Raw genomic sequence first — 18,781 nt, forward strand, 5'->3', positions numbered from 1 at the left:
TTCACATTATTAAAAAAAAAAAAAAAAGGCAAAACTGGAAAGTATATGTAATTTAAGGAGGAAGGGAACTAATTGTGTTATCTTCCAGGCTCCAAACCTTGCATTTATAAAGAAACAGATAGGCAGCTATGAGGACCACACAATTTTCCAATGGCTAGATTTATCCTGTATAGCAAACTCTCTGACAGTTTTATAACATTGATGTTTGGGCCTACTGCCTATATAACCAGAGTGAATTATTCAAAAGTCATATTGAAAAAAACCTTTAAGCCAAAAACTCTAACAGCTCTCCATATATACTAGCTTCTAAAATTAGTGAGCATGTTATTTATCCCTTCTGAAAATAGTAATCAGAGTAGGATTGTGACAGGTACTAACGACCAATGCCTTTATTTTTCCAAATTGAACAGTTAATTTCTACAATTAGAGATTAGTATGTCTTGAAGATTAGTGTCCCCTTGCTCACAATTCATACATTGAAATGCTAACCCCTGATATGACAGCGTGAGGGACTGGGGCCTTTGGGAGACGATTAGGTCATAAGGGCAGAGTCTTCATATTGGGATCGCTGTCTTTATAAAAGAGATCTCACAGAACTCCCTAGGCCCCTGTACATCATGTGAGGATAAAGGGGAAGTTGGCAATCTGCAGCTCAGAAAAGGATTCTCACTAGAGGGGACTATGCTGGCACTCTGATTTTGGACTTCCAGTCTCCAGAACAGTGAATAATCAATTTCTGGCATTTATAAGCCATCCAGTCTATGGTACTGTGTTGTTCAGTTGCCTGGTTGTGTCCGACTCTGCGACCCTATGTACTGCAGGATGCCAGTCCTCCCTGTCCCTCACAATCTCCCAGAGTTTTCCCAAATTCAACGTTCATTGAGTTGGTGATGCTATCCAGCCATCTCATCCTCTGATGCCCTTTTCTCCTTCTGCCCTTGATCTTTCCTGGCATCAGGGACTTTTCCAATGAATTGTCTGTATGCAATGCTGCTGCTGCTGCTGCTGCTGCTAAGTTGCTTCAGTCGTGTCCGACTCTGTGCAACCCCAGAGACAGAAGGCTTATCCATCCCTGGGATTCTCCAGGCAAGAACACTGGAGTGGGTTGCCATTTCCTTTTCCAATGCATGAAAGTGAAAAGTGAAAGTGAAGTCGTTCAGTCGTGTCTGACTCTAGCGACCCCATGGACTGCAGCCCACCAGGCTCCTCCGTCCACAGGATTTTCCAGGCAAAAGTACTGGAGTGAGGTGCCATTGCCTTCTCCGTCTGTGCACACCAGATGACCGAAATACTGGAGTTCCAGTTTCAGCATCAGTTCTTCCAGTGAATATTCAGGGTTGATCTTCCTTAAGATTGACTAGTTTGATCTCCTTGCTGTCCAAGGGACTTTCAGGAGTCTTCTCCAGCACCAGAGTTTGAAGGCTTCAATTCTTTGGCATTCTGCATTCTCTACATTCCAGCTCTCACAACCTTACATGACCACTGGGAAGACCATCACCTTGACTATACGGACCTTTGTCGGCAGAATAATGTCTTTGCTTTTCAACACGCTGTCTAGGTTTGTCACTGCTTTCCTCCAGGAAGCAGTTGTCTTATTATTTCATGGCTGCAGTCACTGTCCACAGTGACTTTAGAGCCCAAGAAGAGGAAATCTGTCACTACTTCCAAGTTCTCCCCTTCTATTTGCCATGCAGTAATGGGGCTGGATATCATGATCTTAGTTTTTTTAACATTTAGTCTTAAGCCAGCTCTTTCACTCTCCTCCCTCACCGTCATCAAGAGGCTTTTTAGTTCCTCTTTGCTTTCTGACATTAGAGTGATAGCATCCACATATCTGAGGTTGTTGCTGTTTCTCCCACCTGTCTTGATTCTGGCTTGTAGCTCATCCAGCCCAACATTTCTCATGATTAAAATATTTTTGGCAGGTGACATCATGTTGGCTACTCATAAAGAATCTGATTACAATGCAGGAAACCTGGGTTCAATTCCTGGGTTGGGAAGATCCCCTGAAGAAGGGAATGGCAACCCACTCCAGTATTCTTGCCTGGAGAATCCCATGGACAGAGGAGCCTGGTGGGCTACCATCCATTGGTTTGCACAGAGTTGGACACGACTGAGTGACTAACACTTTCCCCTTCATGGGTCACTGCCTTGTTGTGGAGAAGGGGCTTATATAACTCAATGAAGCTATAAGCCATGGTGCACAGGGCCACCCAAGACGGACAGGTCACAGCAGAGAGTTCTGACAAAACATGATCCACTGGAGGAGGGAATGGCAAACCACCCCAGTATACTTGCCGTGAGAACCTCATGAACTGTATAAAAGGCCAAAAAGATATTACACCAAAAGATGAGTGTCCAATATGCTACTAGGGAAGAGTGGAGGAGAATTACCAATAGCCCCAGAATGAATGAAGTGTCTGGGCCAAAGTGGATAGAATGCTTATTTGCTGATGAGCCTGGTGACAAAAGTAAAATCTGGTATTGCAAAGAACAGTATCCCATGGTACCTTTTTACTGTAGTCTGAATGAGCTAAGGCAGAGATCCATACTTTGTATTTTTTTAAATACTAAGATCTTAATGGACACCATATAAAATTATCTGTTAGCCAATCCTTAATATGAATTAATTAAATGAGATGCTTTCTTACAAACAGCTAGTTCACAGTTGCCTGAGAGAAATGGTAGATACAATGCAAGAAAAGAAAAGGAAAAATACTAGGATACAAATTAGTCTAGATAGGGTCCTGGTAGACACAGAGACAATCAGAAGTCATTAAAGGGAGAAATGAGATCTGAGATAACGTATTATATAGTTACAAAATATTCAGAGACTATTTTATTCAACCCATTCCCTTGCTTCCTACATTTTCTCCCTTTTTACTTGTTTTGAGAACAATAAAATATGCTCCCTGCACTCAAGGAGTTCATGGATGATTATGGAAAAGAACATCAAAGGCAAATAACTCTAATCCAATCTCAATGTCAAGGGAACCCTTAGCAATAAGTGTTTAAGTTTATGTAGTTAGCAAAGAAAGGCATCACCAAACAAAGCTTATTCCATTTAGAGCTTGAAGAATGCCTTCCTATTTGTTGCACTCACAGTAAGCTCCTGCTTAAAATTCAAAAATTAATTTAAAGTATAGATGTCCATAAAAACCAGAGTAGAAATGTAAAAGCAAGCTACTGAATTGTTGGGCTTCCTAGGTGGCACAGTGGTAAAGGCTCTTCTTGCCAATGCAAGAGACACAAGAGAGGAGGGTTTGATCCCTGGGTCAGGAAGGTCCCCTGCAAGAGGAAATGGCAATCAACTCCAGTATTCTTGCCTGGAAAATTCCAAGGACAGAGAAGCCTGGTGGACTACAGTTCATGGGACTGCAAAGAGCTGGATATGACTGAACACATACACACAACACAACACAACACAACACACTGAATTGTACAGGTCTAACACTACATAACCATCTCAACTTCTTTTGGATGACATGAGATAAAAAGCACATGTCTAAACACAGAGGTACTAGGATTATTATTAAAATATTGAACTATGGTGCTACTCTACTTTTTCAATAAAAATATTACTTTAAACCTTTTCAACCCCTGTTCACTACAGATTTATCATTCAAACTTATTGACTTGAACGTGGCTGAAGAAAAACTTGTAAGTCAAACAGCTGGAGTTGAACAATTAACACATAGAGAATGAATACAGAAAAGAAAGATTTAAATCACTCCATTAAAGTTTTTTTGGCTAGAGTCCATGGGATTGCAAAACAGTTAGGCACAACTTAGCAACTAAACAACAACACAACACACTGTTCTCCATAGTGGCTGTGCCAATTTACATTCCCACCAACAGTGTTGGAGGGTTCTCTTTTCTCAACAGCCACTCTAGCATTTATTGTTTGTAGACATTTTGATGATATCCATTCTGACTGGTGTGAAGTGATACTGCATTGGAGTCTTAATTTGTATTTCTCTAATTATCAGTGATGTTGAGCATCTTTTCATTGCTTTATGGTCATCTGCATGAATTCTTTGCAGGGATGACAGGATTCAGGATGTCCTCACTTTCTAGTACTTACTATGTGCAAACATTGTAGGGTTGGAATAACAAAATACATTGAGGAAGTGAAGATAAGAGAAGATGGATAAAGAGTAACACAGAGAAAAGATTATGAAGGAATATGTACATCCTTGTATGGTAAGAACCATATCTGTTGAATTTCAGGTAAAAATTAAATATGACTTGAATAAAGGTGCTAATAGTAAATATAGAGAGGATACGATTGATAACAGATATTTAGGATGTGAAACAGACAGTGTTAAGTAACTTTTCAATATAAATAGACAGGGAAAGGCCACCAAAAGATGACTCCCAATTTCCCATGAGTGCTGTCAGAATTACTCCAGAGTTGTTCACTGAAATTTACATTGAAGGTCAAGGAAATGATTTTGGGAAGGAAATAATATGTTAAATAAAGGACAGATGAGTGTGAAGTGCCTTTAGGTGGAAATGCAAACTAGGAAATAACAAGTTTTTTTTTTTTCACCTTTAGGAGTGTACATGAATTGAGAAGGTCAGGGATCTAGAGCAGAGCTACATTTTGTTTAAAAGAAATAACTGATAGGACAAAAAAAATGGCAATATTTGGAAAAGCAAAATTCTTAAAAATTTAGGTAAAGCTAAGAATGTACATGTACATTCTTAGAAGTACAGCATGTACTTTTAAAAATTTTTTTACAACATAGAATGCTTATGGAAACCATCAAGTTTGGTTGTTAGCAAGGCACAACAAAATATAATTCAATCACCTGTTACAAGTATAGAAAACACAGAGGCAAGATTAAAGTGTTAAGGAAGTATAGTGTATAAAATGAGGAGAATATCTATATATGCAGTATTAAATGATCCATGAGCAATTTAAAAATAGACATCAGTGTTATACTTATGGATCCTGTTAAATCAGGAATCTACCGCTGATGACTGGGTTATTGGGACAATCATAGACACTGATGAATGATGGAGAGCAGGAGAATAGAGTAACTACTAAGTGCCCACTCATCAGGTCTTATACACACGTTCTTGTTAAATACTGAAGGTACTTCAGGGGAAGGATTATTTGTCTCCATTTATAGGTGAGAATGTTATCTCTGAGAATTTGAATGACTTAGTCAAAGTCAAAGAGCCAGAGATAAAATTAGCTTTCAAAGCAGGTGTGCCTTATTTCTAAGGAAGGATGATAGCATTCTCTTAGAAATAACATACTAAAAGTGTTTGCTGAGTGGATGGTTGAATGAATGATTGAATCACTGATCCCTTTAGGAATCAGCATATTTTTACCTGCTTATAAAGCACAGAACTTTTTCTGTCTAGAAATAGGCCCCCTTGCTGTTGAAGATGGAAATCAGTAATTTTGCAACTGCAGCATTTTGCTGGATGCTAGGAAAGAGTATTGCTATGTCAGTGATTTCTTGAAGGCTGCATCTACATTTCAGGTTTACTTAGTTGGAAAAGGAGTCATTGACAAATTAAGATTTCAAGCATTCTTTAAATTAAGTGTTACTTAAACAAATCTAGGGTTACTTAAACCTATTTCGAGTGATTTGCATTAATTTCAGTGTTTTCTTCCTTCATAATTGACTTGACCTGGACCTTGTTCATTTCACAAAGGAGCAGGAGAACAATCATTACTGGAATAGCAAATTGCTGAAAAGAAGCTTGTCAATGAATGCTCCAATTACAATCCACCTGAACAGGTTCAAGAGGGAACTTCTACTTTCAATTACATGGACATCCCAGGAAAACAGTGAGTGTGTGTGTATATATTTGTGTATGCACACACAAATGAATAATAAATGCATTTTATATATATATAATTTAACATGCATGCACCTCAATACACACACACACACACACACACACACACACACACACATATATAAAGCATTTTAATAGTGAACAAAAATCTGAAGACATTGTATTCCAAAGGCACACAGATTAGCATGTAGAGAAAAGGCACTATTATATGGCTCTGTTAGAATAAAAAAATTATGCAACATTTTTGTAGGAATGTTGTAATATTTAGAACATTTAAATGAACATAATTTTAACAATTAATTTTAGTTCAGCAATATACAGAAAAATAGAATACCATGTATAAAAGACACTTGAATTGGAAATATATCCATTGCTATTATATTTGTATGAACACAATTTTGAAAATAACAAAAATATGGCTACATATATAAATAATAATTTGTGGTATTTACATACTATGGAATATTATGTTGCCATTAAAATCAATGATTTGTACTCATATAACAGAGCCCCAATATATGTTTTATGCAAAACACAAGCAAGTGTTACACAAAACGCATGTGAAAAAAGGCAAGAAAAGAAAAAGATAAAGAAAAGGAAGAAAAAGAAGGAAAGAAAGAAAGAAAGAGGAAGGTGAAGGGGTGGAAGGAAAGAAGAAAGGAAGAAAAGAAAAAAAGAAGGAAGAGAGGGAAAGAGGAAGAAAGAAATAATGATTAAATGAGAGAAAAATTACACATATCCTTTTGTGTATGTATAAACAATTCCTGAAAAAAATTTGAAGAACCTGAAAAGTTAAAAATGAATTGTGGAAAGAGACGTTTTCATTTTTCATTTAAAAGTCCTCAAGTCTCTTCATTTATTTATGTATCATTAATTATAATGAACTGTTAGTTTTATTATATATTTTTAAAAGCTACCACCAGTATCAACAGAATGATTTAAAAGGGAGGTTAATGCATATGTGTATATGCTTGAGGTTACTATCACTAAATATGAACAATCTTATTACTTATGATTTTCAAATAAGATCAAAGAATGTTCTTGATTTTTGTGATGGTTTTGCCTGAAGAATTATTAATAAACTTAACCATCAATGTCATTTTCACCTGTGTGAATTTGTCATATAATGGATTACATACTAAAATAGTGTTCTTCAACTCACTGAGGGTTTGTTTGTTTTACTATCGTAAGAAATTTTGGTTTTACTGGCCTTCTGGGTAAAACAAATAAAATCCATGGCTTTATGCAATCACTCTTTCTCCCTTGTTAAGGGAGACATATTAGTTGACAACATATGATTTTATTTCTGAGCTCTCAATTCTATCCCATTATTGGTATATTTATTTTATGCCAGTAATATACTGTTTTGATTACTATTCATTTCTAATAAAGCTTGAAATCAAGAAGTGAGATGTCTCTGGGTTTCTTTCTCAAGATCATTGTGGCTATTTGGGATATTTGATAATTCCATGTAAACTATAAGATTCTTCTGTTTCTCTAAAAGTTGATATTGGAATCCTGAAAGGAATTGCATTGAATCTATAGATAATTTTGGGTAATATGATATTTTAAAAACATTAATTCTTCCAGTCCCTAATTACAAAACAGTCTTCCATTTATTTGTGTCTTCTTCAATATCCTTCATCAATGTTTTATAATTTTCAATGTACAGATCTTTCACCCCCTTGGTCAACTTTATTACTGAGAGGAGTTGAAGATGGCAGAATAAAAGGATGTGTGTCTCACTTCATCCCACAAACATATAAATTATATATATATATATATATACACATACACACACACACACACATGCACACACATCTCCAAATGGAACAATTTACCCAGAATACCAACTAAAAGCTGACAGAAGATATTTTATACAATCAAAGTAATAAGAATGATCCTTATATATCCAGGTAGAATGAGAGGGAAAAATAAAATCTGGAAAGGGCCTGCACCCCTGGGAGGGAATTGTGGAAGAGAGAAGGTTCTCTCACCCTGGGAACCTCCTTCACCTGCTGGGAGATTTACTGGGTCATATAGGGAGCTGCAGTTGTCTAGAATTTGCTCGAAAGCAGGGTGCAAGAACTGGCTTCCTTCCCAGCAGGGTAGAGAGGGGCAGCACAGGCATTCCTTGCCACATGATCACACTCTCCCACATAAGACTTGCACCTCCTAGTTTATGCTGCAGCTGGGTGCTGAAACTCCAGCTTCAGCAGGCAGACTTGGTGAGAGGATCTGATTGGTAATGCAGAGACCACCCACAGGGCCTGGATTGTGATAGAGGCTGCTCTGGAGGTATGTGCAGAATGGAATGTGGGCTTACCATTGTTGTTGTTTATTGTTTAGTCGCTAAGTCATATCCAACTCTTGCGACCCCATGGACTGTAGCCTACCAGGCTCCTCTGTCTATGGGATTTCCCAGGCAAGAATACCAGAGAAGGTTACCATTTCCTTCTCTAGGGGATCTTCTCCAGCCCAGGGACTGAATGTGTGTCTCCTGCATTGGCAGGCAGATTCTTTGCCACTGAGCCTCCAGGAAAGATTGGAAGCTTACCATAGGAAACCCATTATTATGGTATAAAAGGCATGGCATGGTTCTGCCATCAGAGCCTCATTGTCAGCATGTTCATTGCTAGGTGAAGTGCTGGCAGCCATGGGTTTTGGGAATACACACAAGCCAAAAGGTGGGGCTGGCATCTATAATGATTGTCTGCACTCCCACAGTAGGGGTGGCTTCAGCTGACTTTGGGAGCTCACATGTACTGGAAGTGGGTCCAAACCAATTATCATACTTCCCACAGAGGAGTTGGTTCCAGGGGAGGTGTCAAAAACAAGATCAGTCTTTGTGGGTGCACACACTAAAGTGTCAGGAGAAGTCTAGGGTCACAAGTCCCTGCTGATAGCTATTGAGGGAGAATATGAAGCCACTTTTTACCAGTGGGAGAGTTTTGATCCCACTTACTTCATACTACAGCTCAGAACCTGATCTATACACCTTTGCTCCAACAACTGGGGCACATTCACTGCTCCCATAGGGCTATTCTAACCACAGAACAAAGAGGAGGCCCACCTGATAGTCAGTGTAGGCTCTGGTTACCACAATACCAAACACACCTCCTATCAAGAGAACAATGACAATCGTACTCTGAGGAAAGACAATGCAGGTATCCATACAAAAGTCAATCTTCACACCAAAAATATTATACTCACACAAGCTGCACAGAGACAGTAACACATAAATCTTATGGCAGGGCAGAAGGGAGTGGCAAGATACATTCAAAATCCTAAAAAGGGGAAAAAAAAACACAAAAAAACAAACTACAACCTAGGATACTCTACCCAGCAAATTATCAGGTAGAATACAAAAGAGATACATTACACAAAAATAGCCCTTCAAGACCACAGTGGATCATTGTTTTTCCTAAATTCAGAGGGTCAGAGAAATGCATGTAAAAGAATAAGCAGAAACTATAATGAATGGAAGGAACAAAGTAAATCCCCTAAATAATGAAACATACCTTTCCAGTCTACCAGAACCCTGAGTTCAAAAAGAGATAAAAATTGTCAAAGAAATTAAGAAGGACTATAGAAGGAAATGCAGATCACTGTAACAAGGAACTACAAATTATAAAGAGAAGTCAATCAAAATTAGATTACAGCTGAAATAAAAACTGAGCTAAAGGCAATGAATAACAATGAATAACAGACTAAATTATACAAAAGGGTGAATAAATGATCTGGAAAATAAAGTAATAGTAATCACCCAATCAGAACAGCAGACAGAAAGGAATAAATTAAATAAAAGCAATATATGAGCAATATCTATGGGATAATATATAAAGTATATATATATATATAATATATTACATATATAATATAATATATATAAAAGTATATGTAACCCATGTAACCTATGGGATTCTAGAAGGAGAAGGAAGAGAGATGGGGATCAAAAATTTATTTGATGAGGTCATTGGTGAAAACTTACCAAACTTAAACAAGGAAACAGATATTGAAGAAGCACTGAGTAGCTTAAACAAGATGAAAGCAAGCAGATTCACACCAAAACATATAATAAATAAAATGGCAAAAGTTAAAGATGTAGGATTCTAAAGGCAGTAAGGGAAAAAACAAAGAGTTGGTTCCAAGAGAACCTCCATCAGGCTATTAGCTGACTTCTCTACAGAATCCTAGCAAGTCAGAAGGGAGTGGTGAGATACATTCAAAATCCTAAAAGCGAGGAAAAAAAAAAACAAAAAAACTATAACCCAGGATACTCTACCCAGTAAATTATCAGGTAGAATAAAAAAAGAGATAAATTACTCAGTCAAGCAAATGTAAATTAATACAGCAATACTAAACCTATCATAAAATAAACATTGAAAAGTCTTCTTTATATATAAAAGAAGCAAGAACCTATAGGAAAGAGGAAAATCACAATAGGAAATGCAACTACGTAAAAAGACAGAATGTTACTTAAATAAGCCAGTGCATAGGTAGTTTTATTACAAAGCAAGGAAAGAAGAAAATGTAAATCTTCTGGAATACATGTGAGTTTATATAGCTATCAGTCTGAAGTAAGTAGATAAAGTTTATGGGTTAACATGCTTGAAAACCAGAGTGAAAAAAAAAATAAAAAATATACAATATATTTGCAAAAAATGAAAAATAAATGAATTCAAGCATAATACAAAATAAAACTATCAGACACACACACACACACACACACGAAAAGAAAAAAGAATAAATATAAAGTCAACTGGGAAACATGGTTTATTAAATAAAATGGCAATAAATACACACCAATCAATAATTACACTATTCTCAATGGACTAAAAGCTCCAAACAAAAGACATAGAGTGGAAGTTATAATAAAATAAGAACCTAAAATATGCTGCCTACAAGAGACCCATTGTAGGGTAAAAGTAAAACATAGATTAAAAGTGAGGGGAAGGTAAAAGCTATTTCATGCAAAAGAAAATGACAAGAAAGCCAGGAAGCAACACTTATATCAAACAAAATAGGTTTTAAATAAAAGATCATAAAGAAGGGTAAAGGACAACACTATATTATGATAAAAGGATCATTATATAAGCTGATATTACAATTGTTAAATATATACACCCAATATAACAGCACCTAAATATATAAAACAAATGTAATAGACATACAGACAGAAATTGACCAGAATTTAAACACCCCACTAATATCAATGTTTCTGACAGAAATCAGTAAGACAACAGAGATCCTAAATTATACAATAGAAGAATTAGACTTAATTGCTATCTATAGGACTATATATATATAATATCTATATCTATGTACATATATATATATATCATGCAACTATTGTTGAGTATGCAAAGAAAATAATCTAAGATAGATCACACATTAGGACACACAACAAGTCTCAATAACTTTAAGAAGATAGCAGTTGTTTCAAGTATCTTTTCTGTCCACAATGGCATGAACTAGAAATGAACCTCATAAAGAAAAATGAAAAAAAAAAAGAATTCATGGAGACTATGTAACTTTCTACTAAAAACAAACAATTGATCAATGATGAAATGACAAATAGTACCTCAAGAAAAATGACAATGAAAACACAACAATACAAATTCTATGGCATGCAGCAGAAGCAGTCTTAAGAGGGAAATTCAAAGTAATAATTGTCTTCCTCAGAAATAAAAAAGTCTAAAATGAACAATTTAGCCTGTGTGCTCAGTTGTTCAGTTATTCCTGACTCCTTGTGACCCCATGGACTGTAGCCCACCAGGCTCCCCTATCCCTAGGGTTCTCCAGGCAAGAAGATTGGAGTGGGTTGTCATTTCCTTCTTCAAGGGAATCTTCCCAACTCAGGGATCAAACCCACATCTCTTGTGTCTCCTGCACTGGCAGGTGGGTTCCTTACCACTGTGCCACCTGGGAAGTCCTAAAAACTTAGGCTACCACCTAAAGTAATTTAAAAGAACAACAAACAAAACCTGAAGTCAGCAGAAGGAAGAAGATAATCAAGATCAGAGAAGAAATAATTATAATAGAGATAAAAATTAGAAGAAAAAAAAAGTCAATTAACCAAAAGCTACCTTTTCAGAAGGAAAACAAACCTCTAACAAGTTTCACCAAGAAGAGAGAGAGTACACAAATAAACTAAATAAAAATTAAAGATGAGAAATAGCTCTTAACACAGAAATACAAAAAAAAAAATCATAAAAAAAATATTACAGTTTTACACCTAGAAGATATATACAATGTTCTAGAAACACACAGGCTGTCAAAACTAAATCAGAAGAAACAGATAACATGAATAGACCAATCAATAAAAGTGAAATAAAATCAAACAAAATACAAAACAAAAAATCTTCCTGCAAACAAAAGTCCAGGAGTAGATGGCTTCACTAGGGAACACACAAAGAATAACTTTCAACTATCCTTCTCTAACTCTTCAAAAAGGCTGAAGCAGTGGGAACACTACCAAAGTTTTCTATGAAACCACCATTATCCTGATACCAAAACTAGAATGAGGTACTGCAAAATAAAAAAAAAAAAAAAAAGTAAAACTACAGGCCAATACCTTTGATGAATGTAGGTGGAAAAATCCTCAGCAAAATATTAGTAATCTTATAACACATAAAAAGGATACACCATTATCAAGTTGGATTCACTCCATGGTCAAAAGGATGGTTCAGCATATACAAATAATCCAATGTGATACACCACAACAACAAAAGGAAAGAAGAAGAAAAAAAAACATGATTATCTCAACAGATGTAAAAAAAATTCCTTTGATAAAATTCAACATCCATTCATAATAAAAACTCTCACCAAAGTCGGTATAGAGGGAACATATCTCAACATAATAAATACTGTTAATGACAAAACCAGCAGCCAAAGTAATACTCAGTGGTGAAAAGTTGAAAATCTTCCCACTAAATGCTGGAACAAAATGAGGATGCCCACGTTCATGACTTCTATTTCACACAGGATTGGAAGTCTTACTCACAGCAGTAGGACAAGAAAAAAGAAATAAAAGGTATAAAAATTAGAAAAGAGGAGGTAAAATTGCCATTATATGCAGATGACATAATACTCTATAGAGAAAACCCTAAAGATACCACACAAAAATTATTAGAACTAGCAAATGAATTCAGTAAGGTAGCAGGATAAAGATTAATACAGAAATTGTTGCATTTCATTACACCAACAAAGAAATGTGAGAAAGTTTATATATATATACAGTTAAAAATGTATCAGAATATAAAATATCTAGGAATAAAGCTAACCAAGGAGATAAAAGACCCAAAACCTGAGAACTAGAACACACTGATTAAAAAAAAATAGATGATAGATGAAATAAATTAAAAGATATTACATGCTCGTCAACTGAAAGAATTAATATTGTTAAAATGACATACTACACAAAATAACCTACATATTTAATGTGATCCCAATTAAATTACCTATGGAATTTTTCATGGAACTAAAACAAACAATTCTAAAATTTATATGGAACCACAAAAGACCCAGAATTGTCAAAACAATACTGAGGACAAAGAACAAAGCTGGAGGCATAATCCAGACTTTAGACATACTACAAGGCTACAGTAGTCAAAATGACACAGTATTGGCACAAAAACAGATGTAAAGGGCAACAGAATAGAATAGAGACCCCAGAAATAAGCCCACAAATCTACAGTTAATCTTCAACAAAGGAGGTAATAACACAATGAAAAAAAGACAGTCTGTATAGTAGGTGGTATTGAGAAAGCTGGACAGTTGCAAGTAAATCAATGAAATTAGAACACTCCCTCATATCATACACAAAAACAAACTCAAAATGGCTTCAGGACTTAAACATAAGACACATATCAAAAAATACTAGAAAAGAACAAAGGCAAAACTTTTTCTCATATAAATGGTAGTGATGTCTTCTTAGATAAGGCTCACATTGCAATGGAAATAAAGCAAAAACGAACAAATGGAACCTAATCAAATTTGTGAGACTTTGCACAGCAAAGGAAACCATAAAAAACAATAAAACAATCTCTGGAATGGGACAGAATAATTATAAGTGATGTGACTGAAAAGTGCTTATTTTTCAAAATGCACAAACAGGTCATACCACTCAATATCAACGTATGGGAAAAACCACCACAATATTGTAAAGTAATTAGACTTCAATTATAATAAATAAATTAATAAAGACATACAACACATTTTCTCTGTACATCTGAGTTTTAGTGGAATTAAAATTTTTCACTCTGCTAAAAATAAATAAATAAAACAAGCAACACAATCAAAAAAAGGGAGGAACACCCAGACATTTCTCCAAAGAAAACATGCTGATGGTCAACAAGCACATGATAAGATGTTAAAACTGTTAATTATTAGAGAAATGCAAATCAAATCCACAATGAGGTATTGTCTCAAATTGGTCAGAATGCTGCTGCTGCTGCTAAGTCACTTCAGTCGTGTTTGACTCTATGCGACCCCATAGACGGCAGCCCACCAGGCTCCCTTGTCCCTGGGATTCTCCAGGCAAGAACACTGGAGTGGGTTGCCATTGCCTGCTCCAATGCATGAAAGTGAAGTTGCTCAGTCATGTCCGACTCTTAGAGACCCCATGGACTGCAGCCTACCAGGCTCCTCTGTCCATGGGATTTTTACAGGCAAGAGTACTGGAGTGGGTTGCCATTGCCTTCTCTGATGCATGTATGTATATGTGTGTGTGTATATATATATATATATATATATATAATCAGTTCAGTTCAGTTCAGTCACTCAGTCGTGTCTGACTCTTTGTGACCTCATGGACCACAGCATGCCAGGCCTCCCCGTCCATTATCAACTCCTGGAGCTTACTCAAACTCATCTCCATTGAGTCGGTAATGCCATCCAACCATCTGATCCTCTGTTGTCCCCTTCTCCTCCTGACCCCAATCCCTCCCAGCATCAGGGGTTTTTACAATGAGTCAACTCTTTGCATGAGGTGGCCCAAGTATTGGAGTTTCAGCTTCAGCCACCAGTCCTTCCAATGAATACCGAGAATTGATCTCCTTTAGTATGGACTGGTTGGATCTCCTTGCAGTCCAAGGGATTCTCAAGAGTCTTCTCCAACACCACAGTTCAAAAGCATCAATTCTTTGGTGCTCAGCTTATTATTATTTTAATTTTTAATTGAACTGTGCTTTACAATATTGTGGTAGTTTTAGGTATACAGCAAAATGATTATATATATATATGTATATCTTTATATGCACTTATATGTGTTATTTCCATTATAGATTTTTATAAGATATTGAATGTAGTTCCCTGATATCAGTGATATACTTTTGAGAATACATCTGAAGGAAATAAATTTATCATCTTGAAGAGATATCTCCCCCTTCATTTTTGTTGCATTATTTACAACAGCCAAGACATAAAAACAATCCAAGTGTTTTTGGATACATGGAATAAAAAAATGTGACAAACTTATTAATAATACCATGTTGCCATTTGTGACAGGTCTTTCCTGGTAGTTCAGTGGTAAATAATACACCTGCATAAGACTCAGGTTCAATCGATGGGTCTCCAGAAATCCTGCCTGGGAAATCCAATTGACAAAGGAGCCTGATGGGCTATGGTCCATGATGTTGCAAAAGAGTAGGACACAACTTAGGGCTAAACAACAATAACATTTGAGACAACATAGCTGAAGTTTGAGTTTATTATGTTAATTAAAATAAGTCAGGAAAAAGACAGATACCATATGAACTCAGCTTTAGTTGAATTTAAAACAAAACCAACACTATAAAAATAGGGAAACAATTTGTGTTTGCTGGAGGACATGGTGGGTAGGTGAGTGGGTGGGACCTGGGTGAAGGAAGGAAAACGGTACAAACTTCCAATTTTAAGATGAGTTCTGGACATATGATTACAACATGGTAACTATAGGTCAGTCAGTCATTCAGGACTCAGTCGTGCCAGATTCTTTGCAATCACATGGACTGCAGCACACAGGGCTTCCTGTCCAACACCAAATCTGAGAGCTTGCTCAAACTCATGTACACGAGTTCAGTCAATGATGCCATCCAACCATTTCATCCTCTGCCATCCCTTTCTCCTCCTGCCTTCAATCTTTCCAAGCATCAAGGCCTTTTCAAATGAGTCAGTACTTCCCATCAGGTGGGCAAAGTATTGGAACTTCAGCTTCAGTATCTAGTCCTTCTAATGAAAATTCAGAATTGATTTCCTTTAGGATTGACTGGGTTGATCTTGTAGTTTAAGGGACTCTCGAGAGTCTTCTCCAACACCACAGATCAAAAGCAGAGATTCTTTGGCACTCAGCTTTCTTCACAGTCCAACTCTCACATCCATACATGACCACTGGAAAAAACATACCTTTGACTAGATGGGCCTTTGTCAGCCAAGGAATGTCTCTGCTTTCTAATATGATGTCTAGGTTTGCCATAGCTTTTCTTCCAATGAGCAAGTGTTTTTTTAATTTTATGGCTTCAGTCACCATTTGCAGTGATTTTAGAGTCCCAGAAAATAAAGTCTCTCACGGTTTCCATTGTTTCCCCATCTATATGCCATGAACTGATAGAACCAGATGTTAAGATCTACATCTTTGAATGTTGAGTTTTAAGCCATCTTTTTCACTCTGCTCTTTCACCTTCAACAGAGGCTCTTTAGTTCCTCTTGGCTTTCTGTCCTAAGGATACTGTCATCTGCATATCTAATGTTATTGTTATTTCTCCCAGAAATCTTGACTCCAACTTATGCTTCATCCAGCCCAGCATTTTGCATGATATACTCTTCATATAAGTTAAATAAGCAGGATTACAATATACAGCTTTGATGTACTCCTTTCACAATTTGGAACCAGTCCATTGTTCCATGTTTGGGTCCAACTGCTGCTTCCTAACCTGCATACAGATTTTTCAGGAGGCAGGTAAGGTGGTCTAGCATTACCATCGCTTTAAGAATTTTCCACAGTTTCTTTTGATGCACGTAGCCAAAGGCTTTAGTCATTGAAGAAGAAATAGATATTTTTCTGGAATTATCTTGCTTTTTCTGTGATCCAATGGATGTCGGCCATTTGATCTCTGATTCCTCTCCCTTTTCTAAATCCAGCTTGAACATCTGGAAGTTGTTTCACATACTGTTGAAGCCTGATTTGGGCACCCAATCATGTCTGTCTCTTTGCAACCCCATGGACTGTACAGTCCATGGAGTTCTCTAGGCCAGAATATTGGATTGGGCAACCTATTCCTTCTCTAGTGGATCTTCCTGATCCAGGAATCAAACCGGGGTCTTCTGCATTGCAGATGTGTTCTTTACCAACTGAGCTGCCTAGCTTAGAGAATTTTGAGCATTACTTTACTAGTGTGTGAGATGAACATAATTATGTGGTGGGTTCAACATTCTTTGGCACTGCCTTTCTTTGGGATTGCTTTTTCTTTAGAAAACTGACCTTTTCCAGCCCTGTGGCCACTTCTGAGTTTTCCAAATTTGCTGGCATTTTGAGTGCAGCACTTAAACAGCACTATCTTTTAGGATTTGAAATAGCTCAGTTGGAATTCCATCACCTACTCTAGTTTTGCTCATAGTGATGCTTAAGGCCCATTGAATTCACACTCCAGGATGTGTGATTCTAGTCCATTGATCATACCATCATTGTTACCTGGGTTATTAAGATGTTTCTTGTATAGTTCTGTGTATTCTTGCCACCTCTTCTTAATGTCTGCTGCATCTGTTAGGTCCGTAAGGTTTCTGTCCTTATTGTGCACATCTTTGCATGACATGTTCCCTTGGTATCTCTGATCTTCTTGAAGAGATCTCTAGTCTTTCCCATTCTATTGTATCCTCTATTTCTTTGCATGGATCACTTAAGAAGGCTTTGCTATCTCTCCTAGCTATTCTTTGTAACTACAGATAACAGTTCAGTTCAGTCATTCAGTCGTGTCTGACTCTTTGCGACCCCATGAATCGGAGCACGCCAGGCCTCCCTGTCCATCACCAACTCCTGGAGTTCACTCAAACTCATGTCCATCAAGTCAGTGATGCCATATAGCCATCTAATCCTCTGCTGTCACCTTCTCCTCCGACCCCAATCCCTCCCAGCATCAGTGTCTTTTCCAATGAGTCAACTCTTCTCATCAGGGGGCCAAAACACTGGAGTTTCAGCATCATTCCTTCCAAAGAACACCCAGGACTGATCTCCTTTAGAATGGACTTGTTGGATCTTCTTGCAGTCCAAGAGACTCTCAAGAGTCTTCTCCAACACCACAGTTCAAAAGCATCAATTCTTCAGCACTCAGCTTTCTTCACAGTACAACTCTCACATCCATACATGACTACTGGAAAAACCACAGCCTTGACTAGACAGATCTTTGTTGGAAAAGTAATGTCTCTGATTTTGAATATGCTATCTAGGTTGGTCATAACTTTCCTTCCAAGGAGTAAGTGTCTTTTAATTTCATGGCTGCACTCAGCATCTGCAGTGATTTTGGGTGCCAGAAATTAAAGTTTGACACTGTTTCCACTGTTTCCCCATCTATTTGCCATAAAGTGATGGGACCAGATGCCATGATTTTAGGTTTCTGAATGTTGAGCTTTAAGCCAACTTTTTCACTCTCCTCTTTCACTTTCATCAAGAGGCTTTTTGTTTCTCTTCACTTTCTGCCATAAGGGTGGTGTCATCGGCACATCTGAGGCTATTGATATTTCTCCCAGCAATCTTGACTCCAGCTTGTGTTTCTTCCAGTCCAGCATTTCTTATGATGTACTCTGCATAGAAGTTAAATAAGCAGAGTGACAATATACAGCCTTGACGTACTCCTTTTCCTATTTGGAACCAGTCTGTTGATCCATATCCAGTTCTAACTGTTGCTTCCTGACCTGCATACAAATTTCTCAAGAGGCAGGTCAGGTGGTCTGGTATTCCCATCTCTTTCAGAATTTCCCACAGTTT

At 37.0% G+C, this 18,781-nt stretch overlaps 1 long non-coding RNA gene across 2 annotated transcripts in view; it reads right to left on the reverse strand.

The window, feature by feature from the left end:
* Nucleotides 1-18,781, reverse strand: part of LOC104996403 — a 738,430-nt gene that overhangs the window by 64,708 nt on the left and 654,941 nt on the right. The gene's annotated exons all lie outside the window — the stretch shown is intronic.

The sequence above is a fragment of the Bison bison genome, unplaced genomic scaffold (assembly GCF_000754665.1).
Source record: "Bison bison bison isolate TAMUID 2011002044 unplaced genomic scaffold, Bison_UMD1.0 scf7180017864292, whole genome shotgun sequence".
Taxonomy (NCBI): Eukaryota; Metazoa; Chordata; class Mammalia; order Artiodactyla; family Bovidae; genus Bison; species Bison bison.